The following is a 23313-nucleotide window of genomic DNA, read 5'->3' as shown; positions in this document are numbered from 1 at the left end:
AAACACAGGACATGTCTGATGTCACAAACAGCAGATCAAAACAGCATCTGTAGAACTCAACTCCAATGGATCAGTGTAATGGTTTTATGGCCATGTCCCTTCTCCCAAACAGCCACCCTATCTTCCTGTGCGGTGTGCCCTCAGGCACCCCTCTACAGAATGTATTCATCATCGGGCAAAGCGTGGGAAGTTCCCACGTGCTTTTTCTTTTTGCGGCTTCACACTTTTGTGTGATGTTTGCCTGGACGCGTGATGCATTTCCAGCTCTTAGGTCATTGCAGCATGCTGTTGTGCATGTGCATAATCAACGCAAAAGCTCAGAAGTAATATTTTATAGAGACATTTCTACCGCAATTACCCATTTGGTGAATTTTATTTATCCTCAAGAAAAGGATGGCAAAATTATATTATTGTTTACTCCACTCTCCACTGTGGTCTTAAAACATTGGTTGATGTGAAAAAATGATTCAATTTGTTTTCAATGTGCATCAGAAGGAGCGTTCACTGACATAAAATAATATCAAATACCATGAAAAATCTTTTGCATATGCCAGCAACAGGCAAGTCCCAGTATAGATTGCTGTTGAACGTGACACTTAGTATTCTCTGCGAGCCTACAATTGTAATGTTCCGGCTCTCATTGCTGACAGCACTATTAAAAAAAAAAAATTTTTTCTGGGAAAATAATTAGCGTTGTCTTTGAACAATTTACATTAAGTTTGTTTGATTGAAACCACTACAATAATGTTAACAGGAAGGCTTTGCTTTGCTTTGTCAACGTGTCTGCATCTGTGCCGGTCATAATAGAACAGTCATCTGCGTGTGGTGGTGGCAAAAACTAATAAATATCCAACAGGCGCAAGATAGGTGTCAACTTATCCGCAAAGATGACGGCCTGGAGTCCTTGGACTTGGGCGACGTCAGCTAGTCGGATTAGACCTAGCAGAGTTTCAGGGCGTGAGCTCGACAGTAGTTTCCCAAAATTATTTTTTGTCTCTCGATTTATACTTTAGATTACTGGACACGCCCATATCATATGTACCAGATCCACCTCATATATGTACGACAAATTTAATGGATATGTCGAAGTGGGCAATGTCTTTGATGAACACTTTCAACAACAGTAGCCAAAGCAGGCTTCCTTGTGAAACACTATTAGTGACTGTCAGATCTTTCAAATGGTGATTACTCAGGCATGCTATTTGTGTTTATTCTCCTCTCCTTCGGGGCAAGTGCCAAGGGATATACCCTACAACCTGTGTGCAATTCTGTTCACAACTATATAATCATACCAGGTAGATTGCTACAATGAGAATTCACTGCCTTTTCTTTTCCTTTCTTTTTTTTCATGAAATTCTAGTTTAAGATTAATAATTATCAAAATACCCAATTGCTTGTCCATGAACCTTTTGTACTTGCTATATACCATGGCCTATTCCCCGCCGTGGGTATGTGCCATTACCACTAAAGACAGTCATCAATGGGTCTGATACATAGGTCAGGGGTGGAAGCGGGCTCAAGCATTTTGGACCATTTGAATTATGTTTTGGAGCAGGTTCCTAAGGTCAGATGCCTCTGATAATTGTAGTAATTGTTTTTCTCTTTCTCACAGAAAAAGATGAGCTCTTCCTTTTTATGCAAGTTAAATGCCTCTCCAACTTCGCACTCATTTCTGACAAGACAACGGCCAACAACTTCGCACAGACTAGCAGCAAACCGAATGCTTGCTGGTGTGTTTTATAACTGAACACCTAGTGTGACCTTGTGACCTAACGCATTTGCCTATTCTGACTTGACAGATTCAAATGTCGAGTTTACCACTTCAGTGCACTCAAGCAATGCCACTAATTTGGAGCTCTGATTAATGGGCATGACATTTCTGCTATCTTGTGCATATCCCTTTTTGATCCTATGCCTGTGCTGATAAATTCTTGAGCAGTGGTCAATAGTGCCTTCAGGAAATGTAGATGGCACTGAAGGGTAGCCTTTTCATCCTTCAGCATTTTTACTTCACTACCTCCTTCCAACAGCTCTATCATTCTTTGCTTGAGCAATGCTGGGGCTCATTTTTTAAACCTTGGCAATAGGCCCTGTATGGCTTTCCAACACTCTTGAGACGCTTCCTAGCGAGTGACATCGGAGTACCAACCCATAACGATTCAAGTATGATTTTGTCTGCCGTAGGCCCGACAAGCTTGTTACTAAAAAAGAGGCTCGATCAGTGCCTGCTTGTTCTTAGACCACAACCATTAGAATAGCTCATGTGGTTTTTCCAGTCGGACAAGTTTCCTTCCGAACGACTCACGGTAGTTTGCGCCTATCTGCTTCGTTTGCTGCTCTTGCTTCTCTCTCCACCGGCGATTCAAAAGGCTGAGAGGAGGTGCTACATTACATGCACAGTGCATTTTTTTTTTTGCAATTATCTCCAATCGCCAGTGACTCATATTAAATTTACTTGCAAACAAATATTTATTATGCCACATGCTTCCTTCCCTTACAAAAATTTCGTTTGTATTAAGCCCAGTGCTAGATGCATTATATCTTTGCCACTGGTGCAAAGACATTTTTTGCGTGTTGCACTAAATTTGATGGTAGAACATTAAAACAGCGAGTTTGGAGCAGTTTTGGAGCAATATTGCATTTTGGAGCAGGATAGAGCAGGAAAAGCAGTTTGGGAGCAGAATGGAGCAAATGGAGCGGCAATTCCATCCCCGATAGGTGCATTCACAAGAGGAGACTGCTGCACTTCTGTGCCATGATATAGGGGTATGCCATATGCCCAGACATTTCATGAATAATCATGTGCGTAGTTATTCACTGCAATACCAGCTGGAGAGCAGTATTAAACAACCTCCAGCTTTCTCATAACAGCTTTAATTTTACAGTAATTTCTGTGAACACTGCACCTTTTCATTCCAGGAAGGTGGAAGAATACAACACGGATGTTTTATGCAGCACATGGTGGCGAACACTGCCCCGTGTGAAGATGGACATGTGAAAATCGGCTGGTGAAATCTTGGCAATCAGTTGACAAGATGCTGATTGCGCTGATGAAAGAATCAAAGTTATTTATGTTGGCATTATATCACATTGCAGATAGCACCAGTTTATTTTCTCCAAAACTCTCTCGACCATGTTCACTTGGCCAAATAAATCCCAAATACATTTTTGCAACACAAATGCTGTCGGTGTGTTTCTGTTCTTGCATTTTATGGTGCATAAGTAGCTAAGGCTACTGTTTCGCAAATACAGGTCCAAAATTATCTGCAAAGGGCATTACATTAATTTTAAATTGCATATTTTAAGAAATATTTCCATTGTTAGAATTGTAAACCTATGCAACGACTCGAAAAAAAAATATTTGCACAACCTCTCTCAAGTGAGCCTCAGCTACAGCGTTGAAAACACTGTTAGTGGCCTGTGGTCACCACTTCACCAAAAGAAACTCAAAATGTCCCGTCACATAGTGGTAATTGCTAAAAGCATATCATAGGTCAGTGTTTCTCAAATAAGGGCTCGCGAAGTGATTTTCAGGGTCCACGAAACCCACAGCTGCAAAAAAAAGAAAAAGATTAGATATGAGTGATAGCTTTGGCCTGACTAGACACAGTTTTGCAGGGTTAAAATCTGGGAGATTCAAAGGCGACTTTAGTTTATGAAAAAAAAGAGTGCGGAAACAGAGGGAGAGGGCATCTGCGGCATTCGTTGATGCCAACGTTGGCAAAACTCGAGCTCTGGCTGCACTACTGGATGGGGCTACAATGCAAAGCGTCTCGGGCATGATGAAAACATGACAGCTCAATGAGAGTACAATTAATTCAGTAGTGTACAGAAAACTGAATAATGACTCTAGCAGTACATGCGATCAATGAATATATGAGCTGTGAATTGGCGGTATGAAGTGAAAAACCATAAAATGGCATCATCACTTTTTGCATCTGGTAGCACAGGTTCTCACTGAAGCCGTCAGACGGCCTGACGAAGACAAGCTGTGGTGGTTCACCGCCTCGTTCGCCAAAGCAGATGGCACTTCACACATACAGACACTTTTATAACTCAGATGCCACCTTTCTTTAATCTAGACAATACACAAATGCACACACAACCATTTGGGTGAAACACTAGAGACGGCCCACGCGGCATAACTCAAGTACAGCGTTCAGACTGGTGGTCTAGTGCATATTTGCGGTCACAAGCATCTTGTGCCACTAATAGTTCGAAGTCAGCGTTGGGAACAAGTGAAGCCGTTGGTCCGGAGCACAGCTGTCAGGTGTCTACCGGTAGACGGTCACGCAGTCAAAGGAGCATGGGAGACAACGCCGAACCAAAGTCATCGCGTCCTTTCAGTTCGCCAAGTAGCGAGATGGCAAACCGAAGCTGTCATATCGCTGCACACAACACTCAGGCAAAAACCCCTGCATTTGAACATGAACACTATCACACGCCACCCTAAACGCCACCGCGCACACACCATGTCATGTTGAATACTGTGAGATGAAAACAACGAGAAAGCAGTCATGCACTGCTGCAATCAATCGAGATAAATATTGCTGCATCTCGGCATAACAGCGTCAACAAATGAACAGCATAAATCTTTGGGTAGCATTGTTGCATGCAGTGATGCTCATCTTGGAAATGGAGTAACTGTTCTAGAAAACACGGACAACAGAAACAGAAGTGGACATGGACGTACACAGGCTCACAACTGTATTTTACTAACCGAAAGAGGACATATATACAGCAAGCAAAAGTATAGCGTTGAGCATGCGGTTTTGTGCACTTTATATGTGTCATATTTACTTAGTAAAATCCAGTTGTTAGTCTGCAAGACTCCTGTCCACTTGTTTCTGATGTCTAAGTTTCCTAGTGCACTTACCCTATTTACAAGATATGCACCACTGCATGCTGCAATTATTGCTGTAAGGAATACAGAGATGAATTCTGAGACTGTTGACAAATGCCTCAACTATGAAGGTCACTGCTTGCGATGCTTGTCCATATTTTACTGAGAAAGGCAGCCTAAAAAAAAATGTTCCAAATTTTTTGACCGCAGGACGTAGGCCGACACTTACGTCTGAAAAGGCACAAGGTAATGACCAACTGAGGCAGACACAAGACAAAGTAGATAGACACATGACAGCTGTACAAAGATGTTCGGCAGTTCATTGCGCAACTTTATACATGCGCCCTACCTGTTACCATCTCAAAGTCTGGTTCCTGAAATAGTCAATAAAAGCAAAATCCCGTGCTATGCTGCCAAACCACCCTCTACGCTTTCCTAACACTGCTCATTGCCTTGTTGAAGGCAACATGATGAGGCTGCATTACGGCACCTCCAAACAGCTTGTAGAGTAGAGGCCATCGGGGGTAGGCTGCATCACTACAGATCACATATTTATGACCCATGGTGATCTTCTGCAGGTTCTCAAAGTGCACTGGCTTCTTGAGGATCCCTAAAAGATAGCAAGAATTAAAAATATAACCAATGCGGGTCAATACAGGTGCCTCTATTCTTTTTGTATAATGAGATTTGCAAGTTTTTAGATACAAATTTTTCCCACAAATTTATAAAATGCCGCATGCTAACACAATCTTGCATCACATACTTAAGTGCCACGTTTCTTTACAGATGAAATGCTATTTTTCATGACGTGGGTCATTGAGTACCCTTTCCCAAAAACCAACTCAAAACATATAAAAGTACTTGTGGAATTTTCGCAGCAGAGATGTTAGGCTTTAATTTGGAAATGCACTCCCCTGAATATGAAAAACATATCACAGCTAGGTACTGCAATGAAGACATGACTGAACAGGCTTACCTGCATCGTGACGCCTGCCTTTAAATGGCCCACTGGCAGACTATGGCATTGGCACACATTAGTGCCTGATATTTCTGCACAGGCTCCACTTGTGCCCAGAGAAGTCTGCCTTTTGAGCCACAGACGGTCGACAAATTTGCCTTGCTGTGCCATGATGACGCCCCAGCAGTTGAGCAAAGGGTCCTTCCTTTGCATGCACCGCCTGAGGACGAAAAATTGAAGCGGCTGCAAGCAACGATCGCTTATAGAGTCCCTATAAAGTGGTCATGAGGAAATAATCTTTCAGTGTGCATCTTCTTTACTGTGCCGTAGCATAATACTTATTGCATTGCTTTTAGAAGAGTTCACTAGCGTACCTCGTACAGGCCCATCAATATTAAGGTGAAAATCTTTAACGGCTCATACTGTCGGCATTCGTTTGTTTGGTCACACTATAGCTGTCAGTCAAATGACGTCTTGATGATGCCACCAGAAAAAATTAAAATCCTGTTTCCGCTGGGAGCCGAACCTCTATCCCTCGCATCCCCATCCAACTTTAGCCAACTGTGCAACGCTCGGGATCGTGAAACACACATCAAAATTCTCCTTGTCTACTGTAAAAATGATAGTAGCGATGACAATGATGTTGGAATTAGCAGTGATGACATTAGCAATGATAATGACGGTGCATTTAATTCATAATGATGAGAGCAAACGTGATGCACCGTGTGCACCAGCAACGCTTGGATTTTCACATTTCTGCAGTGTAGATTCCGCAGTGCTCCCGGATTTTTTCAACACTATCATCGACACTTGATTTTTTTTTTTCAAAGCAAGCGAAATTCAGAAACCTACACTAGGTTATATTCTTTTTTTTTTGTAACTGAAAAATCATATATACATCTCACTTTTGCAAACGGTTTGAGACAGTAAGGATGTAAATAAAGACCAGGAATTGCACAGAAATCATGTGTCAAATAAAAAATGAGCCAGATTCTGCTGAAGTGCAGATGGAGATGATCCAAATCTATTTTATTCTTGACAGCTTTCTTTCTCAGCTTTAGCATGATAGGGTGGACTACTGCGAGTGTAAATTCAATTATTGCTTCTCCATAGCTACTTCCTTATCACTGCCTAGGATACGAAGAGATCACAGGAAAATCTGAAGCCAGAAGATGAAAACACTGGGAACATAGGCCTGCAGCAGACGAAGCAATTTGTGCATAAAGCTAGTAAAATAACCTATAAAAGACTACATTCAGTACAGCCTGTTGGCAGGGCTTTCTGCATTTAGCAACATAAGCAATAGCCGAAACTTGCAAGAAACGACAATATTTGCCGCTGTATTGTCGCTTTGCATCCTATGTGCATCCACCATTCCCCGGCAATACAATGGTGCACTGAATTAAAATAGCTCTTCATTAAACACATTCCAACAAATTTCTACCAATAGAAAATAGCCTCAAATCTTTGCTTGAAGCAGAAGCCCACTAAGCATTTATTTGCTCACTTTAGAGTAAATCAGTGCTGCTGATTGTGTGACAATGAATATCACAACTCTTCATCAGCTGTATTCACAGTATGATCATTTACAGGTATTATTTTCACAAAGAGACTAGAAACGACTCTGAAAAAAATTTCATTCAGTCAAAGTAGGGTCAAATATAGATTTTCATATCGATAAGGGCCAAATCCAAAATTGTTTACATTGTTTAAATTATTGCATAAAATTTTATGAAATTTCTGTGTTGAGTATTTCTAATACATGAAGCAAATTAAAAAACTTGTGCTGATAACAACCTTTTGCGTATTTCTCAGTTTGTGTTTCCGCGGACTTCCCTATTAATTAAAAAAAATATTGACTTGTAAGTGTGCTAGTGTTTATGTTGATGACCTTATGCTGTGCTAGTAGGCAAGATCGAAAAGCAGCATAGCACTGGTTACATTAGGGACGTTAAACAGTTTCACTAAATTCGATGTCGACAAGAGAGCACCTTCCCAAAGCCCTACAACCGAGTTGGAGAGCAGGGGTATATATATATATATGCCTTTGCACAAGTGTGCCTAAGTTAATTGACTTAAAAAAAAAAAAAGACTAAATGATTACAGCAGACGTTCGGTGACTGGGCATGAGTCAACTGCAATCGTTAATGTATATTATGTTTTACAGTAGCCAAAACTGCTCGCCTGCTAGAAACGACACAACGCCGTTACGCGCCAGAGAGCATTGGCCCTATGTCATCATCCCTAGGAGCATGAGCGCTGGTGCCTTTCGACTACAAAATGGTAGGGATTTGACGTAGTTATATCGAGTAGAAGGCTCGGTAACGTTTATGCACACATGGACGCTGATGGGGATGATGTGTAATGAATAGCGCGAGAGTGCGTAGCAGTGTGCACGCGGGATGATACGACATCCCGCCCCGCTTCTCACAAGGAATTTATCGCTTTAAATCCGCTCCGGCCTTTTTTTTTTTAATTTGAAAGCACTATAAGCGGTGGCACAAGTGTTAGACTGTTTTGATAAGCTCTGAACCTCAGGATTAACGCTAATTCGCATTAAAAGATGACTACTGAAACGCCATAGCCAGTCAGCTTTGCTTTACATGTTTCGGCGGGCATATTTATTTGACACAGAAAGCACTGCTATCAATAATTTGGCTTGTAACCGTCAAGCCACTAAAGCCACCACACCATGCGCTACTTACCTCGGAGAATCGCTGAAGAGCTTTCAGATCAAGCCACTTGTCATATCGTAGAGTAGATGACCGAAGTAAAAATCGAGCTGTGCCAAGGTGCATCGGAGCCGGAGAACCTGACACGCTGCGCACTGATGACCTCATTTGGAATTAGGAGGGCTAACTGCAGCTCTCCGAAATTCTCTTTCTAGAATCTAAAAATCCTGTTGAACACTGTATTGTTGTTGGCGCCGATGTTGAAGGGTACCACGCTCACGTAAGTTCCTTCGAGGCTTTGGAATATCGCGTTCCCGTTGAAATCTATGCATGTCTTCAATTTCATCCCATGATAGGCTGCTTAAAAACTGCCTGTCGTGAATGGTGAAATATGCTGTCGGCATGATGTAACATAACGTGGGCAGGTTGCACCGATAGCAGGAGCAAATTCTAGCACACGACCGAACACCAGCAAACACGAGCAGTTGTTTTTGTCCTCCATGCGAGCACCAAAACAAACGGATTTAGTGCAACTAGGCTTGGATTGTTCAGGCTTGCTGCAGGTGGCAAAGTGGTTAAAAGTGAGCTCAAATTAATAATTATTCAAAACACAGCTAACACGTCAACATGATGACTTCGGGGGATCTGCATGTGGCATTTTTGTGACATTATTTGAAGTATTTATTACAAATAGCTTCTATCTTTTTTATTGGACAGCCATCATCATCATCTGCATGTACGTCTAGCGATACGTCTTACGTATGGGCGATACGTACAGCTTTAACGTGTTTTGCCCGGTGTCAACCGAATACGTCTACATCAATTTGCACGCATGCGCAGTAGGCGTCCGATACGTCTACGTCTGTACGTCTCCGGGAGACGTCATACGTCTCCGGTAAGCTAAATCTCTCTAATGAGTAATGTTGCCTCCCCGCCGACAGCCGCCGTCTCTCACTCCTCGGCTGCAGTGACTTGTGTAAAGAAAAAAAAAAAGAACGGAAAACGCTGCGGCATCACCATCACCATCGCTTGTCTGCGGCGCCCATCTCTCGCGCTGAAGCTGTGCCTGCGGCTGGCAATTTGATCCTGCTGTGCCCGAACTACTGGCAGTGCTAGACGTTCGGCCAACCTATTAAATCCACATTTCACTCGTCACATTCGCGACTCCGGCTTAGTGGTTCCAAAAAAAGAAGAGCAAAATAAAAGTGGTCCTGCCACCGCTCGCCTGTCGCTAGGCCGTACAGCTTTTGTTAAGGGCTCGCCACCATAATCCATCAGGCACTGGCGTGAATGGACGTTTCACCTGCTACTGAGGGTCGAAACGGCGTGCTCAAGCTGCTATGCACAGTAAAGTCTATGTATCCCTCTTCGGAGACTCACTGCCTGTCATTCAGCCAGTGACGCGCCCCGCACATCGCGGCGCCGTTCTGTCTGCGCACCACCTGCCTCCCCTCATACTGCAAGGCTTCGAAGAGGAGCTGGTCTCATAGCCACATACCTTCCCCGCCTTCTCGCGTTAATCCCTTGTGCTTGTCGGCCCCTTACAAGCCCCTTCCAAGATTCTATATGGGGCCAAATGGCTGCGCTTAGAATTAATTCATTCAAGGGACCGAGGTATGTGCTACTGCACGAGCGCGACCACAGTCCTACATTCGGATGAACAATAACCAGGTATTGCAGGGGCGCAACAACAACAAACAAAGCACCATGCGCACAGCCATAAAAAGAAATATAAAACTAAAGATCAAGATGGATCGCTTTGCAGAAACACATGATTTGCGTGCACAAGTTGCTCCTCACGCAAATTTCAAGTTCATGCGCAGGCATCAGTTCTCGCGTTCGCGCACTCCCTGATTATTTTCGTGAACACCAATACACACACGCCCACTTGCAAGGCTTCAGCACTCTTTAGCGCCAGTGTCTCGTCCACGGACGCAAACCTGAAAGGTCGCACCCCTTGCCGCTATGTGCACTCGAGCTGGCGTGCGACTGTCTTGGGCCGCCGTCGCAACAGAAGGAAAACTCAGTCGATTGTACCCCCGGGGCCGAAGACCTTCTAGCTATCGTTAGGGCCTAAACGCTCTGCATGTGATGCTCCTGAGGGAACGCTCTGCCTGATACACCGCGGCAATGCGTTCTGTACCTTGCCCTGGTCACCTCCTTTGCACCAGCTAACCAAACTCGTGCGATGCTTTGTTTGGCATAGTGAGCAATAGATAGCACGGTACCTGCAATGCGTGAGCCATCCACCTGTCCACTGACCCTTTACCTCGCGGGAAACATTTCGCCCCATTCCCTTCGCCACAAACAATCTGAACGCCGTACCCCGCCTGACAGGCGTTTGTCGGCTCAGTGGCTGCATCGAGCATTGAGACTGCAGGAGCTGCCTTCCTGTCTCCTGACTCAATATTGTCTAGCGAAAATGATTTATCCTCGGACGAAGCGGTCAGGCTTTCGCAGGGTGCGTTTCAAACTTGCACGGCCCTACATTCTGTTCTTCTGACCCGTCTCTATTCGTAGCCTCGAAAGGGGAGCTCCTGCTGAGGACAGTAGTACAGGGCACTTCATGAAATATGCTAGGTGCAGTGCACCGTCGCACCTGCGAGGTATTTCCACCTCTCGCTAGCTACAAGAGGTCGCGTCGGTTCTCCGTACTAGGTTCTCGTTGTTCGAACCGCTCCTTTTCAGAGCTTGCGAGGTTGCTTTTGCGGCACCGCTGAATCTGTTTCATGGTAACCTGACACGCGTTTTGCCGATACCTGGCCACTTTCCTTTTGATCTTTTGACGCTGGCGATCCTCACTCAAAGAGCAAGTTAATAATTGACAGCTGTCTAGTCTGTCATCAGACACTTTGCAATCGATTGTCTCGATCACCTTAGGCAATTACAGCTCGGCTGCTCAGTTTAGTTGCTGGCCTACCGGGGCGGTGGTAAAGCTGCACTATTTTTGCGCCCTGCCGGAAGCCTAGCCTCGCTTCCTGTCCGTTCTGTAGCTTTGCCCGACAAACACATGCTACTGTTAACCGACTGGTTGTCCACAGTTACTGCATTGCTTATTAAGCAATTATTTTTCTGCTCTGGTGGTGTAACTAGTAGCTATATGCTGGAGATTTCGGCGCCCACTGCCCTTATCCACCGGGTTGCCATAGCGATCTTCTGATCAGCTTCATGGCACTCCGCGATTGCAATATCAGTAGCGCTGTCCAAATCGAGCATACTGCCCCCCCCCTCCCCCCCCAGGAAGGGCGCAGTTCCTCCCTTGAGCCTCTGCAATTCCGCCTGCACTTCTTTTAACAACGCCTGTTCCACTTCCGAAATTCGCCCTTTATCCATTTCTAGTTCCATTCCTCAACAGCGAATTCAACTTAGAAATTATCCATGCGGACCCAAGCGCCCTTAAAACCGCCCAACGGAAACTCACGTTTTCGATGTGTTGATCTCATTTGACGCTCTCTGGTGTCGATGTCTGCCGCCACCTTCACGGACCAAGTAGAGACAAGGGAAGGCAGCGGAAGTAGCAGCGAAGACTACAGGTAGACAAGGCATCGACTACCTGGATGGACCACGTGCAGGCTGCAAGAAGCAGCAGCAAAGGAAACCAGGAGAGGTAGCAGCAAGGACCAGAAGAATGGCGGCAGCCTGTGATGCGCTGCCGCTCACCTTAAGCCGTGAGTGCGGTGCTCCCTATACTTGCGTAACCCCGCCGCTGGCCGACGCGCTGCGCTTCCAACCAGCTGCAGCCCCGCGTCCACGGTCCGTTCTTCTGGTCTTCGCAGAGACGGTTACAAGTTGCAGCGGAGGTTCCTTGCTCCAGAGGCGCCCCGTCGGAGACGGTATGCAGCGATCACTTGAAGCAGTCGTTCGCAAGACGAATAAATAACTGAATATTTATATACTCAGCAAAAACTTACAAGAGTTTCAAGTTGGAACTGGCTAACAGGGAAATATTCCCACCTAGGCATAGCCGAAGATGCAGACCATCTAAACCTAGCCCAGAACGCTGAACTGGGCCCTCGGGCTCGGTATTAACGTCCAGTCCTAATTTACACAACGTGCAATCACAACAAACATCAACCTGATTGGTTCGCTGTGACGTACAGCTTCCACTTCAATTTTAAGAGGACTAAACCCTCTCTCTGAAAGAAAAAAAAAAGGGACACCAAACTCCTAGGGTGACGTCCTTCTTACGTTACACTGTGCACCTGGCCGTTACAACGTTGGAGTAAATGAGTAATGCTGCCTCCCGGCCGGCCGCCGCCGTCTCTCACCCCTCGCCTGCAGTGACTTGTCACATTCACGACTCCGGCTATGGTGCAAGCCAAAAAAAGAAGAGAAAAAGAAAGAGTGGTCAGTGGCGCTGCCACCTGCAGTGGCTCTGCCACACTGGCCTGTCGCTTAGCCATACCACTTTTGTTAGGGGCTCGCCACCACATTCCATCAGACACTGGCGTGAATGGAAGTCTCACCTGCGACTGAGGGTCGAGCTATAGTGTGCACAGTACTGTCTATGGCTCATTCTTCGGAGACTCACTGCCGGTCATTCAGCCAGTACCGCGTCTGCGCACCGCCTGAATCCCCTCATGCTTCAAGACTCCGAAGAGAGCTGAGCTCATAGGCACATACCTTCCCCGCCTTCTCGCGCTAATCCGTTGCGCCCGTCGGTCCCTCACAACAGAGCTCCTGTCATCTTTCCTGCCATACTGCTGTTTGCAAAGGCGTGGACACAGCTGCGTTGGTGGCCAGTCAGCAGTAATTGTGGCCTAATTTTATATTTCATTGCTGAAACTAAATAGAAAAATAATACCATACCGTACGGAACACATAATGTGCCAACAAGGCTCGGCAGTACAGCAAGCGCTTTCTAGCATTCAAACTACGTGCCTTTAACGAAAGCGGATGTGCGTCGAGCCCTAGCCGTTTGGTGCGCTACAGTAAATTGGGCCACTGGGCCCTATGGAAGTGTCCGCTCTTTACCAAATACCTTTCTCTATGTTCCGAGCACCAGGTGTCTTTGCTGCAAGGACAATTTCAGACGTCTATAGAAAAACGGCTTCAGTTCTTCATTCGGAGCGCGATTCGGCCAGCTGCTCAAAACGTACTGCATGAGTGCTTTGAGTATAGGGTCTCAACTGGTCTCGCGTGCTACGTCACGTTAGTTTACTGGAAGCGAGTCAAAACGCATAACGTAGGATTTATCTTCCGGTGCTTCATCATCTTTGCCATTTAAGTGAGTCCGGTTCAGGAGGCGAGCTTCACCGCAGCGGGCTCAGGATGCGACGATGCATTGAGGCGGATGACAGCTATGGAGGAGAGGCAAAAAGTAACGTTTATATACCCTTTCTACATACTGAAGAAGGTACAAGTCATCAGAGGAAAACGGAGCTATCTGTCCAAACAAAATCCGTCAGTTAAATACGGTTTGCAGGGACTGTCCTGCACCCATTGGCGCATTTACTCTCCCAGGCTACCGTAAAACAGTTAAAGGAAGATTGCCTCACTGACCCTATCGCGACTGTCATAAGCCTCTTTACCTTTCAGCCATTCGATCAGATCTGCTTTCAATTTGTACGAAAAGTCCTGAAACGTCTCGCCTTGCTTCCGTGCTGCCTCTCGAAAGCGGCGCCGGAATGCATCAGCTGATAGCAGGTACTTATAAGAGAGCTGCCTTAACTTTATCGTACCTTTCGGCCTCCTCTTCTGGCAATCTGGCAATTGCTTCAGCTGCTTCGCAGAGAAGTACGTTTAATATTTTCTGGGGCCAGATGTCTCGCTGAATTCCCACCTTTTCACAGATCCTTTCAAAATTTACGAGGAACAGCCCATTGTCCTCGTTTGTCTTGTAGGGCTCCAGGAGATCTTTCATTTTTATTGTTGCGCCCGTCGGAATAGCCTGATTGTCAGAATTATTTCCGGTGCGCGTTTCCTCAGAAATATGAAGATCTAACTGCTTGAGCGCAATTTGTCTTTGCTCTGCTTTCTCAAGTCTGATGGCCTCTTTTTTAGCCGCTTTCTCAAGTCTGATGGCCTCTTCTTTAGCCTCCCTGGACTTCTCCTGAATGAAATCCCAAGTCTCCGAAATATCATTGCTATCCGCTCCGCAATCCTGAATAGCCTCAATAAGCTGTGGCATTCAGTGGTTTTTCCCCACCTCAATACCAAGCTCTTCGCAAAGCAAAATCAACTCCTGTTTCTTTAAATTGCTGATGTCCATTGCCACTGTTGAAAGATGACTTTCGTAAAACACTGCTGCTTCAAAAGCACAAAATGAAATCTGCTAGTTTTGATAAAGTCCCTGAGTTATCAAACCTGGCAAATTCTCAGAGAAAGTCAAGCGCTCACCATTTCCGATGCCAGGACCACGCTTGGACGACCCCACCGCTGCCACCAGTTGAAGTGAGTCGGGTTCAGGGGGTCGAGCTTCACCGCAGCGGGCTCAGGAGGCGACGAAGCATCGAGGCGGAAGACAGCCAGGGAGGAGAGGCAAAATGTAACGTTTATATACACTTTCTACATAATGAAGAAGGTACAAGTCATGAGAGGAAAACGGAGCTAGCTTTCCAAAAAAATCCGTCAGTAAAATATGGTTTGTTATCCCCAGTTCCCTAGCTGCGGAAACAAAGTTCATCGATACTATCCAATCAGTGGGACCAAGGGATCACTTGAGGTGCCGCCCACTGCCGAGGGTGAGTCTCCTTGCACATCTTCCGGTGGCGAGAGCAAATCTTCTGATGTCGATGACGATTTTGTGCGGGCAATGGAGTTTTGGTACCAGGGCAAAATGGTCCGAGAAGTCGCCTTTTGACGGTGGTAATTCACCCGCGAAATTCTAAGGGGGTAACCTGCTTGTCTCGAGAATTCGGCGAGCTGGGTCAATGCTGCTCGGCGACGCGCCTCGTGCCCATTAAGCACAAGAATAGGTGCCCTGTTGTCGCCCTCGTGGCGCCACGGGGATTAAGGCTCGAAGGGCAGCTGGTCTCTATCCTAAAGAAAGGGAGGAGGGGCCGGCAGGGTTGGTCGTCGCAGCCGGAAACACCTGCCGTCGCAGCCGCTTCGCTGCTTTTGTTCGCGGTTGCTCTCCGGCGTCCGCTAAGTACGCCTCCATTGTGAGCTGCTGGACTCTGCGCATACCTCGGCCTGAACTCCGGTCATAACACCATGCAATGGCAGTCGCGAAAGGCAATCCGAGTCTGCGCTTTCTGCTCATGACTTGTGCTTGAGTGTTTAGGCATATAACAAAACGGCCCAACACTGCAATCTTGCTGCAGCTATCGTAGGAATGTCTGTTTTGGGCACGATAATAGTGTGTAATGGCTTGTGGTCGCTTACGAGCATGAAGGCACGGCCATAGAGGTAGTAGTGAAACCTTTTCACACATGAAAATTAGGGCGAGTGCCCCTTTTTCAATTTGGCTGTAGGCAGCTTCGGTCTTTGTCAATGTTCTCGACACGTATGCAATGGACTTGCACGTACCATTTGGTAGGACGTGAGAGAGCACGGCTCTGATGCCGTATGCTGATGCGTCGCAAGATAGCTGTAGTGGTAATCCGGACTCGTAGTGGTAAACAACGATGGCATGGACAGCAACTTCTTAACTTCAAAGAAGGCGTCCTCGCATTCCCTGCTTCACACCCAGGGCACATCACTGCGTAAAAACGTGTTGAGCGATGCGATTAGACTAGATAGGTTATAGGAATGAACTTTCCATAGTAGTTACCTAGACCTAGCAGGAACCGCAGCTGATGCTTGTCACTTAGCCTCGGTGCCTTTGAAGTAGCTGCCACTTTGTCATTGTCTGGACGCACGCAATCAGCACTTACAATGTGACCAAAGTACTGAAGCTGTTCCTTCAAGAACTGACATTTAGTCGTCTTTACCTTAACGCCTCTTTCTGAAAAGCGCTTCAGAACAGCTTCGAGGTTATGCAGGTGCTCCTCATAAGTCTTTCCTGTTATGAGGATATCTTATAATGTAACATGCAACCCCTTCGAGTCCTTTGAGTATGTTATCCAATATACTTTAAAAGATTGCAGGAGCTGATGCTATGCCAAATGGTAGGCGGTTTACGACGTACAACCTACCCTTTTGTGTATTTAGCGTGAAGTAGCCTTTCGACTGTTCGTCCATTTCTACCTGCTGGTATGCTCGGATGAGGTCAAGTTTCGAGAGCTTCTTTCCTCCCGCAAGGATAGCAAAAAGCTCGTCTGCTCTTGGAAGCGGATAATGCTCAGTTTCTAGAATTGGATTCAGGGTAACCTTGCAGTCACCGCACACCCTTAGCGGGCCATCTGCTTTAATGACCGGCACAACCGGCGTAGCAAACTTGCTGCTGGCCACTGGTGAGATAACGCCAAGCTTTTATAGCTTCACAAGTTCCTGTTCTAGGGCCGGGCGTAATGCGAACGGCACCGTCCTTGCCTTCAGAAATCTAGGCTCTTGATTGTCTTTAAAATAAAGAGTAGTTCAGTTCAGTTCAGGCGTTCAGTCGTGTCCGACTCTTCGTGACCCTATGGACCATGTCATGCCACGCTTTTCGGTCTCTCACTATCGTCTTAACATCACAGAGTAGTTACCATTTATCTTGCCCAAGTCACTGCTGAACAGTTGCGTGCACTTCGCAGTAGGGCCTAAAGTTTTTCCGAGGACTCTTTGGTCGCGCAAGGCAAACTCGTAACGGCGTTCAGCTCCCAGATGCGGCTCCAGCCAAGCTGAATCTTTTCTAGCCACTCCCATCCCAGAAGTGATTGTCCGTCTTGTGGCTCCCCGTAGAGTGGTAGACGCTGCTTTTGGCCGTTCGTCTTCACGTTGAACTCAAGCACTCCAATGTGCGTGATTATTTCACCCGTGTATGTGTGTGGTTGAAGAGTGGTTCATTGTGGGTACAGATCTGAAAAAAAAACCTCCTTTGATAACACTTAGCGATACCACATTCTCCAGGTTATTTCCCTTTAGCGGTGCGGATCTGCCGTCACTACCTGTCCTAAGTAGGCATATTAGCCTACACCTTCCGGCGCTTCTCTAGCGATACTAAACTGCTGTTCCTTTTCCAGGCTGTTCAACTTTACCTTAGTCTTCAGCTTAGTAATATTTAGGCCTACCTTTCTGCTTTCCTGTCTAGATGATTAATCAGTTGTTGCAGTTGTTCCGATTAGTTACATAAGAAGTAAATGTCATCAGCAAATCACAGGTTACTGAAATATCCTCCATAAACACTGATCCTTAACTGTTCCCGTTCCATGTCTTTGAATACACCCTCTAAACAGGGTGTAAATAGCACAGGAAAGATAGCGTCTTCTTGCCTAACACATTTCACTAATTAGAATTTTATCACTTTGTTTAAGCCGAACTATGGTTGCTGTGCAATAGCGTTAGCTCTTGGGCACCCCTGTTTTTCTGGTTGCTGTGCAGCCGCCATCGATATCCTCCAATACTTTCACACACGGCTCCCTACACCCTCATCACGCAATGTCTGCACGACTGCTGACGTTTAGAACGAGTCAAGTGCTTTCCCTCGTTAACGAATGCTATATATAGGGGCTGGTCATATTCCCAGCACGTTTCTATTACCTGGTTGATAGTGTGAATGCGATCGATGTTAGAGTGTTATTTCCAAAATCCTGCTTGACCCTTTGGTTGTGTAAAGTCTAAGGCTATCCTTATCCAAATAGCGATGACCTTGTACGTAGCCGATATTAAGCTGATTGGTCCGGAAATTTTAAAAGCTTTAGCTTGCTCTTTTTTATGAATTAGGATAGTGTTTCCATGATTCCTATACTTTCGATGGTGGGCAGTTTTTCTAGTACGATATCCCCTCCATCCTGGAGCAAATTTGTAGTTACATGATCCTGCCCAGGTGTTTCCCACTTTTCATAGCTTCTGCGCTTTCTTAACCTCGTCCGTAGTTACTTGCGGCGCATAGGATTTCTCTTCGCTACAGCCAATTTCATTTTGTCCTGATTACTTTGGCTACTGTATAGGTCCGTACAGAACTCCTCAGCTATCTTGATTATCTTGTCCATAATAATAACGCTGCCCGTATTATCCCTCAGTGGATACATCTGTTTTTAGTGTATGCCTAATTTTCTTCTGAACGCTTTAAGCCTCCGAAGGTTCTTCATACCATGCTCAATTTTCCCATGTTATACTTTCTTATGTCGACCACCTTGCGTTTATTCCTTACTTTGATATATCTGCCAGTTGCATCCGCGGTCTTTTTGTTTGGATGCTTTCATACCTTGGCGTTTCTTAATCAAACCATCCGTCTACTTAGGTACATTACTGGTATCATCTCTGGCAATTCTGCCGCCTACTTCTACCGCGAACTCGGTAAAGATACCTCTGAAATTATTGTATATTGCATCTAGACTAAAGTAGGCTTCCACGATTAGCACTCGATATCCATTATGTAGCGAGAACCTGAATTCTACTTTTCCTCTTTACAATAAATCGTTGATGGACTTCTTTCTCATTAGTCTGTTCCGCTCCCTCTTCAAATCCTTATCAATTCGAGACCTTAGCAATCTGTGGTCACTGCATTGAACCTCTCCGCTTACCTCTACATCCTCCACAATACCAAGGTTAGAGGATGGTATAAAGTCAGTTTAATTCCTAGTCTCCCGATTAGGGCTTTTCGGTGTCCATGTCCGGTTCTTCTGTTTGCTAAAGAAGGTATTTATGATCGAGAAGTTATTTCGTTCAGCAATCTTGGCTAATAACCCCCCCCCCCCCCCCCCCCCGTCCCTGCTATTCCTTAATCGAACTCATAGTTGGAAAATGCTTGTCCTCCAGTTCTTTTCAGCTTACGTTGGCATTGAAGTCGCCCACCGGATATACTGCGTTTTTATCTTCCTCATTGCCAATTATACATCCTACGTAGACGCTTTCGACTGCCTGGCCATGATGACTGCATGTAGGCACGTATCCCTGTACAACCTTTAGTGTATATCGCTTATTTATCTTAATTACGCTGTCTGCCACCCTCTCATTTATACCATAAAATTATCTATATTGATTGCTATATTATTATTGACAAGAAAACCTACTCCTAGTTCTCGCCTCTGTGGTATAACTCGATAATACAGTAGCTGCCCATCCTTCAGTACAGTATATGCCGCTTTGGCCTGCTAACCTCAATAAGCCCTAAATACCCCATTTTGTACCCTCTAGTTCCTCTAAGAGCCCTGCTCAAATAGACTCACTAGCTAGTGGTCTAGCAATAAATGTTACGAGGGTCATTTTTTAATGGCAGTCTGTCCGGAGCAAGGAATTCTTAGCATCCATCCCCTGTTGCGCCACAGGTGTGACCGCCGCCGTGGTCAGTTGCCCCACAGGCGCTGGCGACTGAGGGCCGTTGTTTTAAAAGCCTATTCATTGGATGTTGTGGCCAATTACTGCATCAGCCTGGCCAACTCTGTTTTGTTGAGAGAGTGCATTGACAGAGGTGTTCACCGGCTTCAGGTCGCACCTCACACATATGTTTATGCAATACCATCGACACGCAGATTTTTTTTGTCCGGTGGAGAATTTTGCGCACCGGAATTCGAAGCACGGTCCTCTTGCATGTGAGGCGAAAGTTATACCTATACTCCATCACCGCCTAACACTAGGTAAAAAACACAAGGATAACAAAAACAACAGGGGTGCCGCTAGATGGCAATCTATGTGCAATACAGAATGGAAAACATCAGGAGCAGACCTCCATCCAATGGATTTGCTTTTAATGCGTTGCAGTACCTGCGTATGACATGACGCGCATGGTACCGGTGCTGATGAATGATACTGGGATGGCAATGGCTTCAAATACAAATAATCAGTACTAAAGCCAATAGGTTTTTAACGCTTTTCCTTTAACACGCAGCTTGAAATGAAAATAGGGATACATTTAAGCTATAGATTTCGTCAGAGAGTTGCCTTGTAGACTCAGGTTGTGGTTCAAAAAACGAGAAAGAATGTCGAGACGCCGGCTTACAATCTTTCACTTGGCAGTTTTTCCTCCCCTTTCACAAAAAAGGCCTTTCTGTAATTTTTTTATTTTGAAATATATGTAGCAGATAGCGGCTCAACTTGCTCTTGCAACATAAAATCAAATATTTCAAGCATTCTTCGGTGCAGACAGCCTCACATCCCGCCTGGCAAAGGAAACACGGACAAAAACGCTCGTTTTATGTTATGTACCAGTATTCAAAGTATGTCCAGAGGTTTAGAAACTGAGCCCGGGCAGTTTATCTGCTTTGCGTGAAATTCTCCATAGCGTTAGGCGCCGGCAGAGGAGTAATTTACGAGAGCCGGTGTGCCATGTCAATGCTTGAATATATCTACAGCCACCGACCAGAGGTCGTCCTATATATTTTTAATAGAAGATTGGTCCGAACAAAACCATCGTTAAGAAAAGAATGGCTTATTTCATGGCAATGGCCTCGGCGGGTTTCTTACTTCGCAGTGCTATTCTTCTACACTGCATATACTGAAGTTTCAAACCAATCGCTCTTGTTCGTCATAAACAAACAGTATTCTGCGAAATGCAAGTATGCAATCTTCCGGTTTGCATATTAAGAGGTAAAACATGCACGAAGTACACTGCTCGCCTCAATGGCATTATGTTCAGAGTAGTCTTTTCACTTTCTCTCAGTTTGCGAAGAGAAGAAAGGCTTGGAGTTTGCGCAAAGTCGAGGTCAGCGGCCCCGTATTCTCGCCTCTAACGTTCCACTTGTTCCGTTCTTTCGCAATCCACTGGCCAGTACTGCCTGCTTGGGGCATTATCGATCCAACAGAACTAAAGGAGGGCGTCGGAAATATGCCATCAGCAACGTACCGCGAATTGAATTGACTGCTTTTTTTGTGCAATGATCTTGCAATATTCAAATCTGTCGTGTTATGCGACAGTGCTAACTCTTATTTCCCTTTGCAAGAGTAAACATTTCAAGCTTTGTTGTGACCAGCGGAGAACCTTTGTTGCCCTCCATCATGCGTTCTTTCAGACCCTTTCACGTCGTATATACTGTAAAAGCCAGCGGACAGCCCACCGAGTCTTTTCCACCTATACTCTATTCAAATTAGACTCCATAGCACAAAAACGGTCGAATAAATGTTTATTTTTATCAAACCCTTCAGATACAAAATTTTCCGGTGCATAGAAAATAAATTTTAAATAGCAAAAAGAAGACTCTTCCTGCTATGTGCAGCGCCAACTTTCAAAGCAAAGCAAATGGGGGACGAAAGCAGCCAGACTGAATTGGTACAGAGCTACCGCTGTTTACAGCTTTTATTTTTGTCACTTGCATGGCACATGACAATGCTTTGTAAACTGCACGTAAAGCTGTGGTCTTTTATTGCAATAAAAGAGGGATGCTTAGTGTAAAGAAACTCAACGAAGAGTATTCTGTGCGGCAAAGGTTAAACTCAACTAACAGGTATTCGCCTTTGGTGCGAATAGTGTAAAGCATTTATGTTATAGATCTCGAACCAAAGTGGTAACATAGTTCTAAAACGGAAAAAAAAAGTGTACAACGATTGCCAGTTATTCATCCTCACTGATTTATGTCAACAACATAAGCAAATCACCTCGATAGTGAAATTGGAGATATTCGCGAATTGCCTGAAAAATCCAGCGCAAGCCCAGTACGTTCCTGCGCTGCATTTATGAGCAAATCACAGCGAATAGTACGCATACCGAAGCCCATGTATGCTTTATCTACAAATGTAGTTTCTGCGCTATAAGTGTGGCATTAAGCGTTCACAGAGGGCAGCGTCCTCTTTCTCATTCTGTTCGGAGACAAGCTGGCCACCGTAGGCAGTTGCGCACTAATAATACCATTAAAGCGTGCAGCGGTGGCGTAGCGGTAGAACATCCGCCTCGCATGCAAGAGGACCGGGGTTCAAATCCCGGTGCCGCGCAATTCTCCACCGGATGACATAAAAAAAAAAAAAAAAAAACATCCGCGTGGATGGAATTGCATATACAGGTTTGGGGTGCGACCTGATGCCGGTAAACACCTCCGGCAACGCACTCCCTCACCAGAACAGGAGTTGGCCACCCTGGTGCAGTAATTGGCCACAACCTCCTATGATAAGCTCCATAAAACCCCGGCCCTCAGTCACCAGCGGCTGCGGAACAACTGACCACGGCGGCGGTCAGACCTGTGACGCAGCAGGGGGTGCTAAGAAAGCCTGGCTCCGCTGGACAGGCCGCCATTGGAAACTGACCCTGGCAACGTTTAATGCTAGAACCCTTGCTAGTGAAGCTAGTTTAGCAGTGCTGTTAGAGGAACTAGAGGGCATGAAATGGGATGTCATAGGGCTTAGTGAGGTTAGGAGGCCGAATGAGGCATATACTGTACTGAAGGATGGGCATGTACTGTGTTATCGAGGTTTACCAGAGAGGCGACAACTAGGGGTAGGTTTACTTGTCAATAAGTATATAGCGGGTAATATAGATGAATTCTATAGTATTAATGAGAGGGTTGCAGGCATCGTAATTAGGCTTAATAAGCGGTATAAACTGAAGGTTGTACAGGCCTATGCACCTACATGTACATGACCAGGCAGTTGAAAGCTTCTATGAAGATGTAGAATCGGCAATGCGAAAAGTAAAGACGCAGTATACTGTACTAATGGGCGACTTAAAATGCCAAGGTAGGGAAAAAACAGGCAGGATACAAGGCAGTAGGTGACTATGGCATTGGTTCTAGGAATAGCAGGGGGGAGTTACTAGTTGAGTTTGCAGAGCGCAATAACTTATGAATCATGAATACCTTCTTCAGCAAACGGAAGAACCGGAAATGGACATGGAAAAGTCCTAACGGAGAGACTAAAATGAAATCGCCTTCATAATGTGTTCAATCCCC

This window comes from Amblyomma maculatum, chromosome 9 (genome assembly GCF_055883805.1).
Source record: "Amblyomma maculatum isolate TAMU_Amacu chromosome 9, ASM5588380v1, whole genome shotgun sequence".
In the NCBI taxonomy this organism is placed as follows: Eukaryota; Metazoa; Arthropoda; class Arachnida; order Ixodida; family Ixodidae; genus Amblyomma; species Amblyomma maculatum.
Note: the sequence above shows the minus strand (reverse complement) of the source record.